Consider the following 22,516-nt stretch of genomic DNA (forward strand, 5'->3'; position numbering starts at 1 on the left):
GTTTGGATTTGCTGTTTTGATCGTGCCTCTTATAGATTTGAAACGACCTACTCACAAAATACTCAGGCCCTGAAATGTTTCAGATTCTATCTGAATCTGATTAAACTTCAAGCCAAAACTCAGAGACAAGTATTATGATTCTTATGCTATGATGACAGTAAGATGAATAATGGCTAACAAATGTGTGCCTTTTATGACATTGTACGCATGTCATAGCTGTCCTCAAGGTGGGAGCCTCTGGTCCAGTGGAAAGGTGAGAAAACTGAAGCAGGGAGTGGGCCGGTAACCTGCAGCACAGCACAGAGTTAACAGCAAAGTCTCAGGACTCTGAGTGAGACGGTGCCCAAGCCTGGCTCTGTCCCTTCACCAGCTGTCACCTTGGGCTAGTTACCTCCCCTCCAAGCCCTCACCTCCACCGAGACTTGAATCCGATAATTTTTGCAAAGTGCTGGACACAGTGGCTTGTACCTAGTACTGCTCTACAAAGTTTAATAGCTCTTGGTTTTTCTGCCCAGGACATGCTGCAGGTAAGGGGTAGATCAGGGCTTTGGCCTCCTTCCAGCCATCCTGCCCTGCCCACTCTGGTCCCTCTCTGCTCATCTCCCACCCCACAGCTTCCTACTGTAGCTGCACCACTCTCCTTGCTCTCTTTCCTTCCTCTGCTCATGAATGCAGGAGATGGGAGTTTCTGGAGGGGTCTGATCAGCAGTGTGGGGGCGGGGATCCACCCAAGAGGACCCTGGTATTTCCTCTGTGCCTGAAGAGGCTCTGCTCCCTGCCCCTAGGTCTCCAGCAGTATAGACTCAGGAGCCTACTTAGATTCAAATTCTTGGTCTACTGCATACTAGTGGGTCACCTTGAGCAAGTTACTTTACTCTGTGCCTCCATTTCCTTTCTGGAAAATGCAATTGACAAAAGTACCTATTTTTAAGGGTTGGTATGGGTAGTAAAAGACTTGATACATGTAAGACACATAAAGCTGCACTTGGCATGACATTAGTGTCCCATAAAGGCTCAAATATGCCTGTAGAACTAATAGTAATAGTAACAGCAGAAGCAGAGTCTTACCCAAAGACTGGGTTCTCCCCACTCAACACATTGACTTAGCACTGACTCTGCTAATGACCACAGAATGATCTTGGATATGCCATGGGCTCTCTCTGGACTTCATTCTCACACCCATGCAATGATTGGGTTGATAAGATGATCTCCAGGGCTCCTTCTATTCTAGGACTTTGAAATCCCTTCCTTATAAGGACTATGGCAACCAGTGGGGCCTATCCTCCTTCCACCTGTGAGATCTGCACTAGAGATGTGTGGGGAGGTGGATTATTCACTCGTGCACCCATCCACTCAGTCTGTCAACAAATATTTTGGAGTGCCTGCCACTGACAAAGCAGGCTCTCTCTTTCTCAATGACCCAGCCAAGGATGACACACCCCACATAACCTCCTTCCCAGGTTCTGATAGAACCTCCTTCCCAGGTTCTCACTTGCTTTCTATGAATAATCTTGTTCTCTGAACACACAGAAGTTCCTGCCCATATCCCCCAAGGTGGAATCACTCATGGGACAGAGCACAGGCTCTGTGTCCAGCAAGCCTGGTTTGACTGTCACCTTTCACACTCAGTAGTTCTGAGATGTCGGGCAATTTCTCCCAGGATGTGAGTCATAACCCACTTGTGGGTCAGCGGCTCAATGGAGTGGGTCATCTCCAGCATTGAAACATAATGAAAGAGTAGAGAGTAGAATGAAATGGCACAGAAAACAGAGTGTGCTGTGCAGATAAGGGGTGGGTGTACACATGCGGGTATTCTAGGGAACACTGGGCTGTGCAGGTAAGGGGTGGGTGCATGCATGCAGATATGCCAGGGAATATTGGGCTATGAAGGTAAGGGGTGAGTGTCTGCATGCGGGTATGCCAGAGAACACAGGGCTGCGCAGATAGTGGCCGTGGGTGCATGCATGTGGGTATGCCAGGGAACACTGGACTGTGCAGGTAGTGGGGGTGGGTGCATGCATGCCAGTTTGCCAGGGAACACTGTGCTGCGTAGGTAGGGAGGTGGGTGCATGCATGCCAGTATGCCAGGGAACACTGTGCTGCGCAGGTAGGAGGGGTGAGTGCATGCATGCGGGTATGCCTGGGAACATAGGGCTGCGCGGGTAAGGGGTGAGAGTGCATGCATGCGGGTATGCCTGGGAACACTGTGCTGCGCGGGTAAGGGGTGAGTGCATGTGGGTACATGTGGGTATGCCAAGGAACACCAGGCCATGACAGGAATCCTATGTGTTACTATGGGATATGGCCAAAAAACTTGAATGTCACATACCTAGAACACATAACTTGAGGGTAAAATGAGAATAGCATCAAGCCAGGTAAGGCTGGAGATTCCCAACTGATGCCTCACTGGTCATCTGAGGTCCTCCTGTCTTTTTCCTGACTTATGAACCTCAGCCTTCAGGAAGCTGAGTCATCTCCCTCACAAAACCCTTTGCTCCCTGTCAATCGACAAACCAGACAGTGAGTAAGAAAGTGCATATTAATCTCACAAACATTTGTTGAGCTCCTACACGATGCCAGACCTTGGGCTCAGTGCTGGGGTGCAGTGAGGAGTGGGTGATAAGAGCTGTGCCCCAGGGAGTTTACATTCAAGCATAGAAGCCAGTGATAAGCTGACAGGTCCATGACCAGAATGCCAGGCTGGGCAACATGCCGGAGGAAACGAAAGCTGGGCTGAGGAGACAGAGATGCTGTTTTCCACTGGGTGGCTAACTGGATTGCCTATTCATGCCCAGCCCTGCGGCACACAGAATGCAGGGAGCAAGTGTGGGCGGATGACGGGGTTCTCAGCTTAAAGAAGCATTGGGAAGACAAGACTCACACAGCGGTGATGGAGGAAAGGTACATAAATCCCTAGGCCAATGCTGGAGGGGTGGGGGCACTAGAGATCGGGAGGGGAAGCCCGAGTGTGCTCCGAAATCCTGTTTTGCAAGAAGAAAGGGTAAAGTTAGGATAAGTAGGAAGTGAGCTGGCATTCCAGGGGAGGGAGAGAGGTGAGACCATGGGGGAGAAGGCCAAAGGGACCCTGGGGCAGGAGAGCTGAGTTATCATGCACACCAGGGGAAATAATAAGAGGAGACCTTGAAGGGGCGTGAAGGTCAGACAGAGTTTACTCTTGGGCCAAAAATAATAACATGTATGGGGCACCTACTGAGCACCAGGGCCTGTGCTAAAAATTCTCCATGTGTTAGCTCATCTTCATTCACACAACTCTTGAAGTAGATGCTACATTTCATTGAATCTCAGATGCCTTTGATTAGAAGATGGATGGTAATTTTTTGTATCCCTAAGAAAGAAATGTCACTGTTAAACTTGGACAGGTCATTACTTGCAGAACATGTTTCAATTCCAGAGACGTTAAAATAAACATCTTAGAATTGACAGAATGTGGCATTTTCATCCACGGGAAGTAGGGGCAGCGGGAGGGTCAGTAACTTTCTCCAAGTCACAAACTGGTAAGTAGCAAGGAGGTCTGAGCCCAGGCCACCTGGCTTTGGAGCGTGTGTTCTGTTTTGTCAGGTGCCATCCTCTCTGTCTGGGAGACGTTATGGCAAGAGGGAGGTGCTGCGGGTTTCTGAAAGGAGGCATGAGGGGTGTTCCAGGAAGCATGCAGGCCAAACTGGAGAGGGAGAAAGGGCAGGGCACCCCAAGGGGGTGACAGTGAGAACCAGGTGTGGGTGCCAATGGTGTGGCCAGCCCCTGGCAGGTAGAGGGAATGTGAGGGAGAAGAAGGGGTGCACAATGATTCAAAGTTCTAATATGATGATTCTGTCCAGCCAGAGGCTGAGTTTTCTACAAAGGAGAAATGAAAGAGGTGTAGGTTTCAATTAATTGTAACTCTCATCCTTGACCAAAGGATGCTCAGGTGGAAACAGAGAGAAAGAGGCAGGAACTAGGGAACAGAAGGCTGAGGAAGGGGCAGGGAAGGTTTTGCAAAGATGAGCAAAGCCAGTCAGTGAATCACTGGGGGATACAGAACTCCTGAGGCTAAAAGCCAGACTTTTGGACGCTTAAAATCCAGATCATCCCCAACCCTGCCCAGGTTCCCAGGTTTTCTGTGGACACTGACCATAGTCTCCAACCCGCATCAGGAGAACTGACCTGTCCCATGCACTTGACTTAAAAGACAGTAGCCAATGGATCCTCTCTGAAAGACCCAAGGCCTCCAGTCTCCCTTTGCCTGCGCCTAGGGAGGTACTTATCCTCCCATTGCCCCCGCTTCCTGTGGATAACAATGCCACATTGTCAATTCTAAGATGTTTATTTTAACAACTCTGGAACTGGAGTGAGTCTTATAATCAATAACATGTCAAAGTTTAATTAGCAGTGATAATTTCTTTCTTAGGGATACAGAAAAATATGGTTTATCTTCTAATCAAAGGCATCTTAGATCCGATGAAATACCATAGCACATACCTATTTCAGTATCTCAGACACACCCTGTTTGCAGAGATTCTATGCCCCCAGGCCAGGCCAAGTCCGTCTCTCTGTTTCTGCAGACACCTGGCAGGAGCCACATTTTGGGCCTGGTTTAGCCTAATGAATTCCCTCCTTGGCAGATGTGGACTCAGCCTCACTGAAAATAAACAGAACAGACCCTGGATTCCTCCTGGGGGCCCACCGCAATGCGCCATAGATCCCTGGATCCACCGTAGGAACCATGCTGGGATGAGAAAAATCTACCAGGAGGGTGCCAGAGACACACGTCCTTTATGCTGAGCCCTTGGGCAGAGAAAATCACTGCCACTTTCTGAGCAGGAAGAAATCAACTCCAGCTAGTATCCCCAGTGATGGGAAAACAGCCAGCCTGGGAGGTGAGAGTGAAATACACAGAGAACATCCAGGGCAGGATGGGGCTAGGGGCCTACAAGATTCAGTTTCCTATCTTCCAGCTCAGCTAAGGTGAGCCATGGCTTTTCTGTTTATAAATGTCAAGGCTGATGCTTGTAACAGGCATTCATTTAGCATGGCCTTAGCGGCTGGGACTTGTCAACTGCTGGGACCCAGAGGTAGGGCCCAGAGTAAGTGCCCTGGAGAAGCCAGTGTACTGGGGAGGCAGGGTGTGGCAGCTATAATTTGTCTGCAAGCTCGAGTGCTCAATAATTATGCATTTGAAGGAATACAGCAGAACAATTGAAGAAGCCGTTAACAATACTCCCTCATTTAACAATTTTTTTTTTTTTTTTTTTTTTTTGAGACAAGGTCTCACTCTCATCACCCAGGCTGGAGTGCAGTGGTGAGATCTCGGCTCAATACAACCTCTGCCTCCAGGATTCAAGCAATTCCCCTGCCTCAGCCTCCCAAGTAGCTGGGATTACAGGTGTGTGCCACCATGTCCAGCTAATTTTTGTGTTTTCAGTAGAAACGGGGTTTCACCATGTTGGCCATGCTGGTCTCTAACTCCTCACCTCAAGTGATCTGCCCACCTCAGCCTCCCAAAGTGCTGGGATCAGAGGCATGAGCCACTACGCTTGGCCTCATTTAACAATTTTTTGAACACCTACTAGGTGCCAGGCACTGTGAACAGGGAACAAAATAAAAAATGATCCCTGCCCTCATGGTGTGACATTCTGGAGTCAGGAGACAGACCACACTGAACAAACCAATTAAGCTAACTATATAATCTGTGCAAAGGTGATATGTGCCAGGGAGAAAAATAAAGCAGAAAAGGGGAATAGGGAGCTCTGGGGGAAGGGGCAGAGATTTTAAGAGTAGTCAGGAAGGTCTCACCAAGATGAGGACAAGATCAAGAGAAACTTCCCAAAAGTGATATCTGGCCTGAACCTTAAAAAGTGACTGGGAGCCCACCAAGTGAAGCACTTCCGGCACAGGGAGCAGTGTGTGCAAAGACTCGGGGGTCTGAAGGCTCTAGGTGACCCTGGGGAGCTATCAGGAGGGGTCCGGCCAGAGACGACATGGGAGTGGGGAGGTGTCCATGTCATGATGGACCACCATGCCAGACCAAAATGTCTGAGCACCGTCCAACCAGCTGGGAAGTCTTGGTGGATTTGAAGCCAAGATGTGACATAATCCTGTTTAAATAAGATCCAATGAGAGGCAAGTATGGAAAAGCTCTGGAAAAATCCCGAACAGCATTCCCAAGGAATGCTCTACAGGGCATTCTCTCAATTCCTAAGAACTCCATGTGGAAGAAAGAGTTCCATGTGCCAGATAGTTTTGACCCCCCCACGACACAAACACACATATATTATATACACACTGTATGTATGTAATACATACGTTATACAAGTTTTTTTTTTTTTTCTAGACGGAGTCTTCCCCTGTCGCCCAGGCTGGAATGCAGTGATGTAATCCTGACTCTCCACAACCTCTGCCTCCCAGGTTCAAATAATTCTCCTGCCTCAGCCTCCTGAGTAGCTGGGATTACATGCATGCACCACCACACCCAGCTAATTTTTGTATTTTTAGTAGAGACAGGGTTTTGCCATGTTGACCAGGCTAGTCTTGAACTCCTGATCTCAGGTGATGCCCGCCTTGGCCTCCCAAAGTGCTGAGATTACAGGCCTGAGCCACCACACCCAGTCATATGTTACACGTGACTACGCAAATCAACATTGTCATCTGCCAAAGAAAGGGAAAGGATCTGAGAAGGTCTGCAGTAAAAATAAACTTTTGGCTTTTGACTTTTACAATTTTCACATTTTCTTGATTTTGCCAATTCCAAACTCACTTGACCATATAACCCTTCTCATTTCTCTCTCCCACCCTCATAATACCTATTAGCTTCCTGGAGAAGCAGCAGAGTGGGGAAAATGCTGCCAAACAGTTCCCATTTCTCAAAGTGTATCTCATTTTCCATATGTAGCGCCCCCCCCCCCCCCCCCACCCCTTACGCTGCCCCTGGCTGGAGGTCCCGTTTTTAGAACTTCCCAGCAGTAGCCCCCACACTGGGCCAGCCACCTGGGCACCTCCCAGCCTGCCTGGCTTGCTGTAGGTGAATGCAGCAGTCCTGGTCACTCTCTAGAGGGTTAGCATAATCCAGAACAGTAGATAATCTAAAAGCCATTTATTTTTGGCATGCTTTAGTGAGTTTATTTTTACTGTAGCCTTACTTTCCTAATTTGGCCTCACTCAGACACATGCTAAAATGAGTGCGCTTTTTCTGAACACACTCTGAGTAAAGAGGGGGAAGGGGATCCAGAGGGATGCTGAGGGAGGCTGGCGGGGGAATGTCATATATGTTGTGGCCAGTGTCTCCATCCTCAACTGCATGTTGAAAAGACCTCCAGATTAGAAACTCTGTGCTGACCTGGTCCCTGAAACCAGCAGTCCCAGGAAAAAAAAAATGAGCAGAATACATGGTTCAGTGAGATCTAGTATAAAAAGCATGAGCTTGAGGGTCACTCTGATGGGGGTTTGAATCCCAGTGTCGCAGATCCCATTACCCTTTCTGTGACAGTGCCTGGCTCCCAGCTACCAGCACCTACATCTTTCACCTGAGGGCTTCTGGCACATCAAAGCCACTCTGCCTGCCCACATGGTAGGCCAAAGTTGCCAGGGAATTAACACTCCTCACCCTTAACCTAAGAAGTCCGGCTGGGCGCAGTGGCTCACGCCTGTAATTCCAGCACTTTGGGAGGCCGAGGCAGGTGGATTACCTCAGGTCAGGAGTTCGAGACCAGTCTGTCCAACATGGTGAAAATCCATCTCTACTAAAAAAAACACAAAAAAAATTAGCCAGGCTTGGTGGCATGCGACTGTAATCCCAGCTACTCGGGAGGCTGAGGCAGGGGAATTGCTTGAACCAGGGAGGAGGAGGTTGCAGTGAGCTGAGATCGCGCCACTGCACTCCAGCCTACGGGGCAGAGCGAGACCCCATCTCAAAAAAAAAAAAAAAAAAAAAAGAAGTGTTCAACCATTGCCTCAGTATAGGGGTATAAATACCCCTGCTCACTCACTCCTCATTCTGAGGTTTGAGTTCTCACTGGCTCCCATCGTTTCCCAGAGGGATTAGGCTCCAGTTGCCACCAGAGATAGATGGCTTGAAAACCTGCCCTTTGTGGGCTGCCTTCCTGCTTGTCTCACCACCTATTTGTGTTTTCTGGGCCCAGCTCCCAAATAAATTACTTAGACTCAAACCCTGGTCTCAGAGCCTGCTTCTAGAGGAACCCAGACTAAGAAACCCCTTCAGGCTGGGTGACCTGGGAGCAGTATTCAGCACAGTCTGAGCCTCAGTCTTCCCAATCATTAAAGAAGGGACATGACCCCAGCTCCACTCCGTTCTGCTTAGGGTTCCAGATATCCCAACAGATGCCAAATAAATACTGGGACTTTGTTATTCTCTGCAACAAAATCATTTACACCAAGTCAGGCCTGGAAGGATCACCAAGCAGACTTCACAGCAGACCATGACATCCACAAGAAAACAGGAACAAGGATGCTAGAGGAGAGAAAGGATTCAGTTTTCAGCCATCTGAAGGCAGCTGGGGAAGCTTGGCCCACACACCACTGTGAGAAGGTGAGAAGGGGTCACCTTATTTAATTTGCAGGAATCTCTAGTTGATACCACCTGCTTTACTAATTAGAAAATTACCTGCCAAATGGGTTCTCCCCCAGCATCTGCCCACCAACTTGCTGACCAAGTCCTGCCTCCCTGACCTCATTCCCTCCACAGCTGTCTCTCACACACCCCCTCCACACTACGCATACACTGTTCCTACTCAAGTCTCCAGGTTCATGGAAGATCATGGGGTGGCCAGGAGCAGCCAAGGATGAGTGGGTCCCCAGTCTGAGCCTTGCTTGTTATATCACCTTAGAAAAACACCTCCCCTCTATGGAGCTCATTCTCCTCATCTAAGAAAGGAGCAGAAAAAGACTCCAAGGCCAGGAAGGTCTCATCCTCATCTGGGTGGAGCTCTCCATTCCTTCCATAGCTGTTTTTTATTGTATGTCTACTATGAACCAGGCCCTGTTCTAGGTGCTTGGGATATACTGCTGAATGAACCAGAAACAGTCCCTGCCTGCATAGGGCTTACTTTCTCATTCTAGAAATCAGCACTTTCTGGAAAGAATAGCCCTGCTGTGGCAAAAGGACTAGATGACCCAAGTGTTCTGATGAGATAACTGGCCTCACTCTCCTCATCCCCAGCTGCAGTACTCTCCCCATGCCTACCCTCACCACAGATTACCAAGTGCCTGACATCCCAACCTACATCCGTTCAATTTAATTAACACATGGCCTTCAAAAGACTTCTGTAGAATGAACATTACCAGGGAGTGAGAACTACATTAGCCATACCTTATAAGTGTGAAGGTATGATTCCCAGGTGGAGGGCCAGGTCGTGCTGCAAGACACAGAAAGCACAAGATGGGGAAGCAAATCCTTCTTAAAATGCTCATCTTTCTACTGGTCCCATCTCAGACTTTTCAGACAAAAATCATGCTGCTCCATTTAAGCTTAACTCTGGGCAAGCTGTAGAGTCTTTCTCTCCGATGTGGACCCTGGACAAAGGCAGAGAAGTTCTTAAGCCTCCTTCAGCTCACAGAGCCGGGCCTCCATGTGGATTATCCATTTCCCTGCTCATTCATCTTTGGAACCTTCATGCTAAGCAGCATTCCCCGCCCCGATGCCTCCCCACCACCTGTGTATGTGCATTGCAGGAGGCATGCTCATTTCAGTATCAGTCTGTGCAAAGCCTAATTAGGGGGTTAATTAGCAACCTCTCCTCGCACACCCACCCACCAGCAACACACACTCGATGGCATAGTGTGCATGTGGCAGAGCTGGGGAGAGGGTTTACGGGATTAACTGCCCTTTGGAATTAACTCTACTCCATCAGTACGGACAATTTGGCAATGACAACAGAGACTGAATCACTCAAGGTTCACATGAGCTAAGAGGGGGTATAAGGGCAGATCAGGCCTATTTTCCTCCTGCTCCCCACCTACTTTCTCTGACTCGTCATCTCCCAGCTCACCACTTTCCAAGTAGAAGTAGTTGGTGAAGTATGAAAAGCTCTGTGCACTGCTTGAGCATCAGGAAACCTGGATGCTAGTCCCAGTACTGTCCCTAATTTGCTGTGTGACCTTGGGTGAATGCCTAGCTCCCTCTGCACCTCAGTTTCCTCATCTGTCAAATAATAGGCTTGAATTAGACAAGAATAAGAACCATTGTGGACACTTACTGTGTGCTATGAACTTGGCCCTGTACTAAGCATTTTTCATGTAACATCTTATTTAATCCTATGCTAATTTTATTCTGTTCCCTGCTCTCTCTTCAGCTGGTGACCAATAAATATTTGTTCAATGAATTCTTCCAACACCTCTATGAAATAAATACTACTAAGATCCCACTTTCCAGAGGGAAAAACTGAGGTATAGAGGATTAAATAAGTTGCCAAGCTCACCCAGCTTAGTGAATGGTAGAGCCTGGATCTGAATCTGGGAGGTCTGGTTGTAGACCTGCATGCTCACCTCCTATGCTGCTCCCTCCTTGATAATCTACTGACCTTAGATGTGAGTCAGAGCAGGGTCTTGGTCCTGTGTACTTCAGAGCATTGGCCCAGGGTGAGCACCTGGTAATGCCCCATGGAAGCCGGCTAGCATCATTTCTAATGTCCTTACATTGATGGCCCTCACACAACCCCTCCTTGAGCCAGTACAGATCATTGAGGATACACTTAGTCATCCATTCATTGTCATTCAACCAATACACGTATTGAGTGCCTACTGTATTCCAAGCACTAGGGGCACGAAAATGAACAGGACATGGCTTCTGCCCTGGAAGGTTTACCATATTACAACAAAGTGTGGTGCATGTTACCTAAGAGAAGTGATGCTTGAACTGAGCCAGGGGAGCAGGCTCAGAAGCAAGTCGGTGAAGGTGGGTAGGCAAGGGGGTTCCAGGAAGAGGAAATGGAAGTGGAGAGTGTGGGTGCAGCAGAGAGCTCAGCACTTTCAGTGGGGGCTGAATTGAGCAGTGGGGAGAGGCGAGGGCAGATCTGAGCACGACCAGGGCAAACCCCAGGGGTGCTAACCATAGGAGAGTCACCCCTTCTGCAGGGGTCGGGGAAAGAGTTAGGGGACTCACCACTTGGCCCAGACACTGGACTCAGTGTTCACCATAGATTATCAGTTTTGTTCACAGCTGTGTTTTCAGTACTTAGAACAGTGTCCAACACAGCAGGTTATCAATACAATATGTGCTGAGGGAGTGAAAGAATGATTCTAATTCTCATAACAACCCTTTAAAATTAAGAAAACTGAGGTTCAGAGAGGTGGAATGACTGGTCTATATTGATAAGCAGTGGGACCAGGACTTAAACACTGGTATGGTCCCAAATCTGCCCACCCAACCCTGTATTCACATTCTTTTCTATAAGACTGTGAGGTTCCTCCCACAAGGGGCAGAGAATACCACCCCTTGACTTTGAATTTGACCATATGACTTGCGTTGGCCAACAGAATAAAGTGGAAGTGATGTATAGTTCCAGGCTTCAGATTCAAGAAACCTCCTAGGGTCCTCTTGTCTTCTTGTGCTTCCACCATGGCCATGACAAGAATATGCGTGGCCCAGCCTGCTGGTCTCAGGAGTAAGATGAGAGTCATGAGAGCAGAGCTATATGCACAGCCTCTCCAGTCAAACCAGGCTCAGCATCGCTGCTTTTGGCCATTGAGTTTTAGTGTGGTTTGTTACTCAGCAAGCACTGACGAATACAACGGGGATAGGAAAGGTGATGTGTAAAAGTTGTCTGATAACACACAGGGGAAGCAGGTGAGTCTATAGGGCATGACAGAAAGGCTTCCTAGAGGAGGAGGCATTTGAGTTGAGGCTGAAATGATGAGTAAGATTTATCATTTTTTCAATAAACTTGAAGTGTGCACATGCCATGTGCTAAGCACTGTCCTAGGTATTAGAATTGCTCAAAGGAGAAGGGGCATGGAAGGGCATTTCAGGCAGAGGGAACAGCATATGCAAGAGCAGAGTGGTTCTAGGATAGTGTGGCATATCTGGATATTAAGGGTGTGTAGGACAGAGTGGGTGATGAGGCTGCAAAGGTAGGCAGGGCCAGGTGGAGCGGTTCAGGCCTGACTCTGAGGTCACAGAGACCCCTTAAGGATTTTAAGTAATCTAGTGATGAGACTCAGCTTTGGTTTTAGGCAGAATCCTCTGGCAACCATGAGAACTGTAGCAGGAAACAGGAAGCCCAGCCCGAGAGGAGATGATGCTGCAGTTCTGGCGTACGGCAGTGATGAAGGGGTGGAGGAGTGCAGAGGGGCTGGGAGAGAGGACAGGCAGCTTAAGGATGTGGGCTGAAGAAGGAGGTACAGGGAGGGGGAGCAAGCATGACACTCTGGGCTCTAGTCTGGGCACTGGGTGGGAGGTTATAGAACATGGGAGGTGGGTCATTTTGGGGGCTGGAGCAGGGAAAGAAGAGAAAACACTAGGTGTATGCTCCCATTGTAGGAGAAGCCCCCTCCCTTGCAGACCTGGGTCCTGCCTAACCACCCAGCCATCTGTCCAACACAGCCAGAGGCATCGTGGCCTTCCTGTCCTTTCCTATCACTCCCATCCTCATCAGGAAGGTCCCCTCTAATGGCCACTGCTGTTCATATAATCTGAGGAGGATGAGCAGCTGGCTTTGTGCTGACACAGTGGTGCCGGCAAGGAGAGGGGCCTCTGGAGGGTGGTACAGAGGCTGCAGTAGTGGGAGAGGGGGTGGAGAGTTGCCATACCTTAGACCTGTCCCCCTCTGCCCAGGCCTGGCTAGTCAGCCCCTTCATGGTCTCCATGGCAGATGCTTGGCCGTGAATGCAGCTGGGGAGGCTGCCAACCCTGTATCACCACCGAGCACCCTCAGACGGGCAGCACCCAGCAGCCAGGAGCAGGGTGGGAACATTGTCTCAGTTCTGTCCCAGGCAAGCTGAGAGTTAGAGGACCAATGACATACACACAGGAACAAACAGGCCAGGCAGGAGAAGCCACTAGAGAGACAGTGAAGAGTGCTGGGAGGCAGACTGCAAGTCTTTCCTTCAAAGGCATGGGGCCGTGTCGCTAGAGAGACACAACTAGAGTCAGAGAGGACTGTGCAGCTGGAAGGAAAGAGAGAGAGAAGAGGAGGGGACAGGAAAAGTGTGTATGCCATAGTATGTTGAATAGAGGAGAGAAGAGAAGAGGAAGGGGAAAGGAAGGGAGGATGAGAAGGATTGGGAATCTCACATGGAGCCTGCCAGCAGCAAGGCACTCTTGTGGTGCCCTGAAGGAATGGGGATTGGAGTGGGGAGAGGCTTAGAAAGGCACTGACACCCCCTTTCCAGACAGGATCTCAGAGTCCCAGGCACCTGTGAGCTGAGGCTGGGGACTGGAGCAGCCAGAGAGAGGGGACTTCTTTGACAATTTGAAACAAAATGTGCACAGCTTTCTAATACTAACAGCCTGTTATTAAAATCAAGTGCTATTTTGCAAAATGCATTTGCCAGAGAATCACTAATTACAGGCAAGGCACATTTCTGTGTGTTGGTGCCGATTAATCCTGAACGGTTTAAGCAGTCGAATTTTATACATATAATTATCACTCAAGATTCACTAAACAGCAACAAGATGCTCTGGGCTCTGCCCTTGAGGGACTGTGTGGCAGGGAGGGGAGGAGGCAGGGAGGTGTCCAGACAAGGAGGTTCTAGCTCAGGCTGGGCTGTACTGTATCACGTGCTGGCAATGTCACCTTGACCCACCTCTTCTTATCAATCTCCTACATCCTGGAATAGAACAGAATAAAGACACCAATGAAAAGGGAGGGGTGGGAGAAGCTGAACACAGCCCACTGGGGAGCTGCTGGCAATGCTGCACCCCTTCCCAAACATGGCCCCATTATGAGACCAGAATAGCTGTGGGCTTTGAAGCAAAAGGTATGTTCCATTCTTCCATGGTCTTGGATTTTCATCTGTGAAATGGGCTGGCTGAAGAGTTTCTCAAGGATTAAGGCCATGCCTCCAAGACCAGAAGGAAGAGAGGGAGTCTTTATGGGGTCCTATGGTGCTGCTCAGCCAGAGAGGATGGGTCCTCACACAGCCAGATGTTGTATGTGGTGCTGCCAGCTGCAAGGCATGCTGGGAGGTCCTGCTGGGAAGAGGTGGCAGGGAGCTGGGGCAAGCTCGCACCAGTGCAGGGAAAAACACGGAAAAACTAAATGGCAACGTGGGACTGAAGGCTGGCCGACTGCCATTCTGGGAGCAGGGAAAAATTCAGATAAAAGTCATGCTCTGCCTAGAGGGTTCCCAGGAAGGTGGTGTCATATGGGCTTCTGGGCAACAGCAAGGGAGTTGGGGTATTCGAGTGGGACCCCATGGAGCAAGAAAGTTGAGTGTCCAGCCAATTTTGCAAGAAGAAAAGGCCCAGAGCTCCAGCCTACTACCTAAGGCACAGGCTTGCCCCAATCTCAAGGGAAGCTGGAGGGTGGTATGAGGATGTGGATTCTGGGGGGACTGGGTAGGTGAGGCAGAGAGGTTCTTGTCTGCACACAACTCTAAGAGGACAACTTCCCTCTGCACCTCCCTCATCTCCTGCCCCTAACAATAGGTGACCAGCTTTCCCAAAGGCAGCTGGGATGGAACCAGCAACCAGGGGCTGGCGAGGGGACTGTATAAAGGTTGCTGTTTCCTATCTACACCAGAATTCCAGGGCCCTGGCCTGCCCCCTACTCCAGAGCCCCTTCCTATGGAGGAATCCTGGGAGCACAACAGTTTGAATAGCACTGGCTTAGAACCAGGCAGCTTCATCTATGTGGGACCCCATAGGGGTTTCAAAGAAAAAAGAGGGAATCAGGGATGATAGCCACTCATGCCTTCCCTGAGCCTGTGTCATGTTTGTGACTCTGTCCTCTGTGTGATGGGCAGAAACTGGGGCCGAGTGTCAGGTGCAGGGCCTGCAGTGGATGTGAATGCACCTGTCTGGAAGGAGAGTGGTAATAAGGGAAGGACAGACACACAGGCACTGGGCCAAGTTAGCAAATCTGCTGTCAGAATGGCGTTAGAGAGACTGAGTGTGACACACGGTGTCTCAGCACGTGTGAGCTTTCCTTTTGTTACCATGGTCCTGGTTGTTTCAGGGGCTCAAGGGGCCATTTGAAGCCCAGAGGAACAACAGACTATGTGTCACAGGGCCAAATGAGATAACACCTGTGAAGGTATCTGCCACACAGTAGGTGCTCAATAAAAGCTCAATGCATGGTGAATTGGAACCCCTCTTTATCCTCCTTCTGGAGGACTCTGGCCTCCAGTTTTACTCCTGCAGACAGGCCCCTTGATGCATCGCCCACCTAACTCACCAAGAGTGGGTTTCACAAGCACCCCACCCATACCCTAACCCTGGGCCTCAGCCCCATGGATCCAAGTGGTGAAGGATAATTTCATCACAAAGCCAACTCTTTTTTTGTTGTTTGGATTTTAGTGCTTTAGGACCCTAAAGCATCTTTAGGTGATTTTTACAATAGCCCTATGAAGAAGGCATAACAAGACTTTACCAGAGACGCTACAAATAATACCTTCGATCTACTGAGCACCTACTCTGTGTCAGCCTAGGGCAGGAATTGGCATGCAAGAGCATGTATGATTTCACCAGAAGTAAGTTCTATCATTGGCCCTGTTTACTCATGAACACATGAAGCTTGCTATGAAAGGTTAAGACACCCAAGGCCACAAGGCAGTCCCGTGACCATGCTAAACCTGTCTGCAGCAGAGCAGGAATGCCAACCCCAGGTCTGTGCTTGAGGTCCTGTACTTCTATCTCTGTGATAGCAAGAAGAGGTGAGTTGACTGGCCCAAGGTCACAGAGGCTCAAAGCTGGGTCTTCCCAGGGCCAGTACTCTTCCAACTGCCATCCAAATGCGTCTGCATAGAAGGGCACGGGGAGGGGCTGGGGAGGCCACCCCAAGCTGCATGGCACTTCCCAGCAGTTGCAGGAAAATTACTTGCTGTTTTCCTCATCATCGTGAACAACAGGGGCACAGGAACCTGGGGATAATGTCCCATTAGCCTGTTTTCTTAGCACACAGAGGGAGATATTTTAAAAAAAAATAGAACTACATCCAAATTTGATACACTAACCTACAAAACACATGCAGATTTTACAATACAGAAAATTCCCATCAGAGTCAACTCAGTTATCCCCTGCCTCTAACAGGTGTCCCATAACCAGGACAGATCAGCTGGATGCCTGCCTGTCCTGATAACTGATGCTGTAGGCCAGTCACCTCCTGCTACCCTGACTTACTGCTTCCCACCCACCACCCACCACACCTCTAACACACACTGACACACACACACTCTCTGTCATACACACACACACCCCTGCGGCCCTCATCTCTTGTCTCTCTCTGGCTGTGAAATAGATAAGCCTGGCCTCTGGTGTCCCATTTTTGTACCTTTTCCATCTTTCTTGAAGACCTGGCTCACGCAGGCAGGGGGCCGAGGCGCCTCCTCTCACTAACTCTGTTGGCAGCCCAACCAGCCTTTAAACTGTGTCTTTTCATATATAACAAAAGACCTTTCTTTTTGTCTTTAAAGGAACTTGGGGGGCCAAAGAGATGGTGGTCAATATTCCCAGGAGAGAGGGGCCCTCCAAGTGCCCTGAAATCAGGCCGTGACAGAAGCTTATAGAAAACTGGATCCTAATAGTAACAACTCATTCTTATCCTGAACCCCTATCCCCTGACCTCCAACCCTGCCTCAGAAAACGGAGTCAGGGGTCAGTGATTCTAGAAGCTCCATACCCTGCTCCTTTATTTCCTGTTATAAAGAACCACAAAGGCATTGTGGTAAAGGTAATGAGCTTGGAGTAAGGAGAACTGGGTTCTAGTCTTGGCACTGCATCTACATTACTGTGTAACTTTAGGAGAGTCACTTCCCTCTCTGGACTTCAGTTAATCATCTATAAAATACAAAATGGGCATAAGTGGACTTCAAGATTCTCCAGTCCTGGCCACCTCATTTCTGATTCTGTGACAAGGCAGTGTCCCCACCTGGCCCTGGCTCCACTGTCCTCCTCTGGGGCCATGCTGGTGATTTCAGCGGGGGAGCAGGACACAGGAGCATTCCATAGGCCGCTCCCTTGCTCACCCCTGCCTGGAACAGTCTCAGAAATCACCCCAGAAAGCAAGGGCGGCCCTGCTGCAGGCTGGCTCTACTAGGCAAATTACAGCCTCTCAAGGGTGCATATGACAAATGACGACTAAATGGTTTGCTTTCCCTATGCAAATGAAGCCACCAATTTACATTCATTTGCACCTGATGGGTGTCTGAAATGGATGGATTTGATTTGTGCCTGATCCGTAAGTGTCTAATTTATTAATCAATAAAACGTCATGTACAGGCTTGAGGATCCCCAGTTCCAGCCAGCCTCCCATATATATGTAAATAATGCAATCTCTCAATCTACTTGTTATGTAAATGTTAATATAAAACTGACAGAAATATGCATCTGCAGAACTTTATGATCAAAGAGAACTGAGATTTACACATGCTCCGAGCCTACCCTTTTCCCCTCAGCTCTTGTGGTGCCTCCTTCCTCTTGCCACACCTTCTTACTTTCCCCTTATGTCAGTTGACCCATCTCACTTTCTCCAGGAAGCCCCCCTGCTCCAGCCCTCCCACACTGCCAGGCCTCCAACCACTAGCCCTGACTCTTACGTCCTGGACAATCTTGCTTTTCTCTGGCCCTGGAACTTTGCTCCCAAGACCACATAAGACACAGTCTTCCCCCAAGTTCTTCCCTTTCCATTTCTGTGCTGAAATTTACCCCCCTCCAAGGGCCAGCTACACGTCACCATCTTTAACAAATACACACTGAACACGAACGCACAGGATCGGTGCTGGGAAGAGGGAGAGAGAAAAGGTTCCTGTTCTCAAGATGTTCTTGGTTTAATAGCAGTAATGTTTCCTTGGCTATGTGTAGGGCACAGTTCTGAGCACTGCTTATGGGCTGACTGCTTAATTTGCACAATAATCTCTGCAACAAGGGTGCTACTGCTGTCCCCATTCCACAGAGGACAAAAACAAGGCAAACTAGCAGAACCGGGGTTGAATCCAGCCAGCGTGCTCTGCAGCTAGTCACAACATTACAGTTTGGCCTTTACCCAGTGAGCAAAAAGGTCATTTCAAGCAATGGTGTGTGTATGTGTCACCATTCCAAGTGCCAACTTAAGTCTCTTCTATAGTTCTCCTTGAAGGGCCACAGAACAAATCTTAGCAAAGACAGAAAATGACAGCTTTTGCCTCCTCCCAGTTTTGATCTGCCCTGTTCTGGTTTCCTAGCCTATGCTCCCAGGAAGGCGTGACCTTGCCTGGATCTTGTGAATGAGCACCTGTCTTTAGTATATCAGTTCTCCACACCCGCATGATGTCCTCTCCCCTGCCCTTGAGCTCTGGGGGTTCCACCATGGCAGCATTCTCCATGTCTGACTCCCACTCTCTGTCCACTGTGAGGGCGAGGCCAGCTCTTCCCCAAGAGCTCAGCAATATGCCCAGCACTCTGCAGACCTGTGTGACCCGTGGGTGGCTTCCTTTTGGATGTGGCCATCGGGTCCCTCCTCATTCAAACTCCTCCTGCATCTCTTGTCCCTGCACACCCACCACCTCATTAACCCAAGACTCAGGAACCACTCTTAGCCCACATTTTAAGATGAAAGGGTTGAGATCTGGGGAATGAAGCCAAGCTCACAGCATCACAAACCTGGGAGAAGGTGCAGACAGATTCAAAGCCAGGTCTGCCTGGCTCCCGGGACCATTCCTTTGGGCAGGACTGGTCATTGCCTGAACTGGGTGACCTCAAAGGGACTGAGTAGGATTAAAAGGTTGCACTGAGGGCATAAATATGGATTTGTCAGCAGGAGCTCAGTGACACAAGGCTGTAACTCCAATGTGGCCAAGGGAAGGGCCCCTAAGCATGAGACCAGTGACATCAAATAGCAGTGTTTCTAGAAATTCCTTTGGAAGAGCAGCATTTCACTCTTCCTTGAAAGTAAAATGGAAATTGACCTTCTTGGCACTGGAGAGCTATTTTCCAGAAGCTGTCTGAAGGAAGGCCTAGAGCTGCAGACAGCCTGAGCCTCCTCTTCCAGGGCCATCTCTAATAATACATTCCAGGACAGCCAAAGTCATGTCAGAGATAGAAAAATGAAAAGGGACAAGGTAAGGACTAATGTTCAACGATGCTTACTCTGCAGATTTTATTTCATTCATTTGACCCTGTAGCCTATGATGTGACATACACAGCGAGACAAGATATTTACCTAAAGCTACACAGACAGCAAGGGGTCGGACCAGAATTTCAGTTCAGGTCTTTCTGACCACAAAACCCGGACTCCTTCTAGGATCTCAGAGTCTCCAGTCATGGAAGGAAAAGGCCTGGAGCCACTGTAGATGATATGTCAGTCTGAAATATGAGAAGGAAGTTAGATTTTAAATCATTGAGAAAGAGAACCAATATACACTTGGCTAAAGATAGAGGGATTATGTAAGCAATTAAGGAGAAAGGTACCATAGTGTATTTGACCAGGGTTTGAAAATCATATGACATAAATTATTTTACTCATTAATGATCACTTAATGATGCTGTTTTTAAAATAATTACAGCAAGAGCACCTTAAGGCATTTGAAACTACATGCTTATGTTCTAAATTTGAGGCCAAGTTCAGTTTGTAGTTTGGGTCGTATAGAGGAGACAGAGGAACCTCCTGCCACCAGACCTAACAATAATCATAGCTATAATAGCTATTATCATATGTGTTACTAACTGAAAATGCCTTAAACACACAAACTCATGTAATCCTACAAAGTGACTGTTATTATTTCCATTTATGGAGGAGAAAATGGAGTCTCAGAGAGGTTAAGTAAACTGCCCAAGGTCACACTGCTGATTAAGGCCAGAGCGGGAATTCAAATCTGGTTTCTTTGACCAGAGGTTAAATACTTAACCCCTACAGCATATCCTAGCTTTTACAAAAGAGGTATCTTAAAGCTTCAATTTTCTATTGTCAACCTTTGAATTCTAACAGGGTAAAGATCACATGTGTTACGTAACTCCAGCCCCTTCTCCCCACTGGTGGCCTGCCGAAGTGCAGCTGCACAGCTGTGTTAGAGCAACCAGGCTGAACACAGGGATGCCTGGATTCTCAGACACTCTAGATGCCCATGGGAAGAGGGAGCACTCAGCGGAGTCACTCGACAAGAGGCACATCTTCTCCCAGCTCTTTAACGTGAGGAGGAGGCTAAACCAGCTGACCCTAAAGCCCTCCAGTGCTCAGATCCTGATGCCTCTGGCCTACCCTACCACTGCTGTCCTTGGGGAGCTAAGGTGGACCCCCTTAGCTAAGGGGGTCAAAGCCAGTGACTCAGCTCCTTCCATAGGCTAAGGGCTCCAGGCTCAGACTAATACAGATGCTTTTTGACTTCCAATGAGGTTACATAAGTTGAATGTTTACAATACTTTCAACTTAGAATGGGTTTAGGTTTTTCTGGACATCACTAGATCATAAATCTGGGAGCCTCCACATCATTGTAAAGTCAGAAATCCTAAGTTGAAACATCCTAAGTTGGGGACTGCCTATATTCCTTCTTTCTCCCTTTCTAGGGTGCAGAGGATCTTCCGGGCTTTCTGATCCTCACCCCAGGTCCCCATGGATTCTCCAAGAAGCCTTTTAGATTGGTTGCTCCAAGTAGTCCCACTGCTAGCCCCATTCCTGCCACCCCAGGACACATTCTGGGCTCAGTTTGTTTACACGTTTGGGGAAGGCATGGCCTGGGTGGCTCCTGCTCCTCTAGCAGGCAGGGGCTTCCCACAGACTCACACACACACTAATTTGTCCTGACCCTCCCTATCGCCCTTTTATTTTTTTCCAGGCCTCAGGGTGGCAAATGAAAGATGCTTGAGGTCACTGCCCTTCCTGTTCTGTACACAAGCCCAAGCTTGGGAGGAAATTATTGGAGATATTCAGAAGAAGCAGGGAGAGCAGGGCAGCTCTGAAGTCACTGGGAGGCTGTGAGAGGTCAGCCAGCACTTCAAAGGACCCCAGGACCTTTGCATAACTCTAGACTGCGTGGGAAGGGAAAGTCCCAGTCATGACAGAAACTGAATTTCCCACCAACTCAGTAGGAGGTTTGGGATTCAGGGTCGGTTTCATGGCAGTGCAGACAAAATAAAGAAAATGTGATATTTATTGCTTACTTAAATTTGTGGACCAAACTGCCTACCATGCTATCCACACTGTTTCCTGCAAGCAGTCAATATGGGCTTAAGGGAAATGTAACTTATCTTAATATTTGTTTAAATCAAATGGAATATAGAAAGTAAATAAATCTGCTGCCAAACCATCAACTAGGGCATTCTAAACCCAAAATAAAGAACCTATGGACTGTCTGTGGATTTAGATTATGCATAGTTTTCTGCCACCACTCCCTGTTTTCAAATCAATAGTCACATTTCACTGCAGACACTTTGAGCTGTCTGGGTTCAAATCCCAGTTCTGTTGCTTATTAGCGGAGACACTTCGGCCAAGGTACTAAAACTCTCTGTGCCTCAATTTCCCCAGCCATTAAGTGGGAGTCATAATTGCATAACCCCCATGTGACAATTCAATCAGATCACAAAAGTGCAGGCTCAGCCTAGTGCCTGGCACACAGTAAGGTTCAATAAACAGGAGCTATTATTATTATGCTAATTTGAAGGATTCTTGTTGTTTTTAAATGTCCTCATTTCACATTGCAGATACCCAAATAGAAACATAGATTTTCATTTGCTGACAAAACTTCCGCTTTTCTCCAGCTAGAAGTTACAGGTGGCCCCTATGGGTGAATGCATTAGGCAACACTTACACTTTAAGCATAGGGAAATGCAGGCCCAGGGAGAGTCGACGTAGAAGGAATGAAGCAGAGACAGACAGGCCCTCTCTTTGCAACGCCCACTGCCTGTTCCACCCATCCCCTGGACTCTGTGCCACCCAAGCATACAGGCCTGCTCGGGGAAGCCTCAGTCTTCTCTACTTTCCCCTGTGGCTTAGACAGATAGAAGGTGAAGTCTAACAGGGAAGAATGCTCTACATTCAGATCAGGGCAATCAACTGTACAGGCCTGGGATAGGAAAGTCCTGGCTCACAAGCAGTTCCAGAAATGAACAAGGGCCCAAATTATGGTAAGGGTGAACGGTGAGGTTCAGGATAGGAAAGAGTAACTGAATAGTAGCTCATTGAGACAGAAAAGACATGGAAGAAAGCAGTAACAGCAGCAGTGGTGGTGATGGTCAAAATGACCATGCTTGGCCTCTCTACAACATATGGCCTTGTTGACCATGATCTCTGTGACGCTCTCTTCTTCCTGAGTTTGTCCTCTCTCTGATCACCTCTTTCCCAACTTCCTCACAGGATTGCCCCTCTGCTTGCTCCTGAACCCTGGTTCTCCCCAGGACCCATCACCCCCACTACCCATTGCTCTCTTCACTCTCCACACT

The 22,516-nt window shown here is 48.6% G+C and overlaps 1 long non-coding RNA gene across 2 annotated transcripts; it reads left to right on the forward strand.

Annotated features, from left to right (window-relative positions):
• The first annotated feature begins 277 nt into the window (after window positions 1-277).
• LOC117087176 lies at window positions 278-21,315 on the forward strand. 2 transcript variants are annotated; one of them, XR_004438715.1, is made up of 4 exons: window positions 278-527; window positions 4,620-4,962; window positions 8,312-8,539; window positions 20,914-21,315. It is a non-coding gene; the product is annotated as an uncharacterized LOC117087176 (long non-coding RNA). The 2 variants fall into 2 exon arrangements; XR_004438714.1 differs by lacking the exon at window positions 20,914-21,315 and adding an exon at window positions 20,070-20,417.
• The last annotated feature ends 1,201 nt before the right edge of the window (window positions 21,316-22,516 follow it).

The sequence above is a fragment of the Trachypithecus francoisi genome, unplaced genomic scaffold (genome assembly GCF_009764315.1).
Source record: "Trachypithecus francoisi isolate TF-2019V2 unplaced genomic scaffold, Tfra_2.0 Lachesis_group10, whole genome shotgun sequence".
NCBI classification, from domain to species: domain Eukaryota; kingdom Metazoa; phylum Chordata; class Mammalia; order Primates; family Cercopithecidae; genus Trachypithecus; species Trachypithecus francoisi.